General features: G+C 41.3%; 1 protein-coding gene across 1 annotated transcript in view; it reads left to right on the forward strand.

Annotated features, from left to right (window-relative positions):
* The window catches only part of TTC29 (tetratricopeptide repeat domain 29), a 167,584-nt gene that overhangs the window by 87,209 nt on the left and 77,053 nt on the right, over window positions 1–3,322 (forward strand). The gene's annotated exons all lie outside the window — the stretch shown is intronic.

A 3,322-nucleotide genomic window follows, 5' to 3' on the forward strand; every position in this document is an offset into this window, starting at 1 on the left:
GAGACATATATAATACTCTTTGTAATACTTTAAGCAATAAAACAATTTTTTAAAAAAAGAAGAAGAACAGGGCTAGGACACATATTGGGGGCTTGGTCTACACAGACATGGTAAGAGCCAGGTCACCATAGCAAAGGTTGAGATCAGAATATAATCTACGCACACTGATGTGATGCCAAGCTTCTACCCTGGCACGTCGGGGACAGACGTGGTCCTGGGGATTGGAGCAGGGTGACACTGCTCAATGAAGGGACCCCGGCTGGGAAGATGGCTGAGCTCAGGAAGCAGGGCCACCAGCAAGGGATTCCAGATATGATCTCCACCAGTCCTTTGGGCTCTATAATCTCCATTTCTAAGTATTGGTAATAATTTGAAAACACCAAAGATAATTTCCTACTTTATGCTATCAAACCTAAAGCTTACTATAAGAACGGTAGCACCAATTTGTTTTGCCTTTTTATTTTCAGCTCATATGTTATTTCAGAGCTGATCAAAGGCATTGGTTGCAAAGTAGAGAATAAATCACACTTCTAAATAAACCACTAAAGAGTGTTAAATTGATTTAAGTGATTTTAGGAATATTAATATTTAAAACATCTGTGTCCCAAGTCTCTTTATGACTACCTATAGCAATAATAACTACCATTTCATTCTACCATTCTTCATTTTATTATATTACATAGTAAACTGTGGGAAAACATTATTTTTTAGCCCCAGAACAGAAGTATAAGATTTCAGTTGTTTATTTAGGTTCAAATATCTTGAATTTCATTCAGTCAATAAAAGTATACTCGATTAATGCCTTTATTTTATCCTTTGCCTAGGTTGAGGTGGATAAAGTGCAATGTCTGCTTTTTATTATCTAAAAAAAACGTTGCCTTTCAGTCACATTTCTTTGCATTAAATTTGAATTTAAGCTGCATGTATTTCAGGATTAGTCCCAGTCTGGAGAAATTTTCTAGCTTCACAATTTTGCATCTTTGGCTTATCTTAAAATATTCTTAAAATTGCATATATGAATCTCCTAGATTTTTATTAATACACGGGGGAAGAAAAGGAAGCCTCAGTGTTCAGTGGAGTACCAACGAATGTCTCTCAGTGGGAGGGTCTGGGCACCGAGGGTTCCACGCGTCCACTTTGGTGTCAGAGGCACCCAGGCTGCCCGGTTGGACAGCCAGCTGTGTGAGTGGTGAAAGCAAGCAGACATCTGGATCCCAGTGCACGCGTTCCAAGGCATTTCTGAACTGCTCACGCATTCATACTTACCCAAGTCTGCAGCCTTGCCCGGGGCTTGCTCCTCAGTTTCCTCTCCTCCTCAGCCTGTCTCCATCTTTTTCCGCACTTCAGCAACCTCCCTTTTCCTTTCCAAGTTGCCTCCATCTGCTCATGTGTCAGCATGGCCCTCCTGCCACACGGCTCACTGAGGAATCCGTCCTGTGCCTGTCACTGCTCAGCGCTCTGTGCCACACTGGCTTGTTTTGTCAATAACCATTTATTTGTTGCTGGAACAGTAGCAGCCATTACATCTGACCTCCCTGTTTCATCAATTATGGATAGATTATTGGATGTGAACATCTGCAAAAGCTTGCTGTTGGACTCACCTCCTGGCTGGGATTAGATAAAGTACTAAACTGTTGTTTATTGTCAGGCCAAAACTCTACTGGGAAGGCAGGGAATTCCAAGAGTGGCAGAGCCCCATCAGAAGTATCAGAAATCGTTTCATATTGCCACCGTTTCCCCGAAGATTCCAGCCACTCATTATTCACACGTATTACTAGCTGGTATAACCTACTTGATAAAAGCTCTTGGCAGGCGTCACATTTCCACTCATTGTCTCATCTGTCAGAATGGAAATGACTCATAACTTGCTTTCTTGTCTCTTTTATCACAGTGAAAGGGTAATAGACAAAGCTTCCTCTCCATGCAAGCATTCGGGGAAGATTCAAGAAATGTGTTCGCATAGCCCGATAGGAAATCATTACATCATGGATCTAAATCAGGGTTTACCGAGTTTACCAGAATAATGGCTTGTGGTGGTAAGGTTATCAAATTGTGCAGAGAGAATATGCTCCAAATGTTTTTCAGGGCTCTCATGGATTTCTGAGAAGGGGAAAGAAAATGGAATTTTATGGAAGTCTGCCTTAAATGAGGGAGAAATCTAGTAAAAGGGATTATGAGTAGAAGCTGGCTCTCCTGCCAAGGGAAAGATGAATCTCCTAGTGGTAATTGGTTCATGAAGAAATAGAAAAATATTCACAGTATTAGTGTTTATTAAAACCATCTAGGAAGTCACTCACTGATAGAAACCACTCATTAGTTTGGTCCCATAGAGCCATAAACCATGTTGTTCAGAGGTCAAGTGGAAGAAGGCTGCTACGGTGGCCACTTTGGGGAAGGCTGAGGAACTCGGCTTGTCACCACGCTAGTGACTTTTCACGGTTTACTTCTCTGTCTTAATTCCTTACTTATCAAAGTAGAAACTACATTAGTCTTTCATCATTCTAGATGAAAAGAAAGAGAAAAAGATATTTTGTATCCATCTTTCATCATTCTAGAATTATTCCTCAAGATACCATGGCTACTTAACATGATTTCAGCCTCTGATCTTCCTGTGCTCACTGAGCATGAGGCCACGTACACTCATAATGGGGAAACACATTCATTAGAGAATGCGACTAGATGAAACAAGCACACATTTACATAGGGGTTCTATGTTATTTTGAAATATCATTTAAATCCTTCTTTGGGAATCTGGCTTGTTTTCTGATACTTGAACTCTCCAGAACTGGCTATTAACTGAAAATTTTCATATAGTTTCCATTTACCATAGTTATAAAGGTATTTTTTAATAAAGGGAGATATAATGTAAAACCTTATGTAATATGATATCCTATCTAATAATAGACGGACATGGTAATTAACCATACCTCCGCTACGCTTCCCATTGGCTAATCAGGGTGATATGCAAATTAACTGCCAACCAACGGCAGCCAGGCAGCTGAAGCAAACATGAGGTTTGCTTGCTCCAGTGATGGAGGAAGCCAAGGTTTCCCGCCTGTGGCAGCCGGGCTCTGAGCTGCACTCTAAGCAATAATGTTGCAATTATAGAAGCTAAACAAACCCCAGATACCTGCTTTCAGCCAGCCAGCCTTGGAGCTGGAGCCGCAACAAAGTTTCAATTACAGAAGGTAAATAAATCCAAGAATAAAAAAAAGAAAAAGAAAAAAGGAGAGACTGGGAGCTTCAGTTGCAGGCTTGGCCTACCTGAAAACAGCCCTCAGCCCCTCATCCAGGCTGGCCAGGCACCCCAGTGGGGACCCCC

The sequence above is a fragment of the Myotis brandtii genome, unplaced genomic scaffold (assembly GCF_000412655.1).
Source record: "Myotis brandtii unplaced genomic scaffold, ASM41265v1 scaffold192, whole genome shotgun sequence".
Classification (NCBI taxonomy): Eukaryota; Metazoa; Chordata; class Mammalia; order Chiroptera; family Vespertilionidae; genus Myotis; species Myotis brandtii.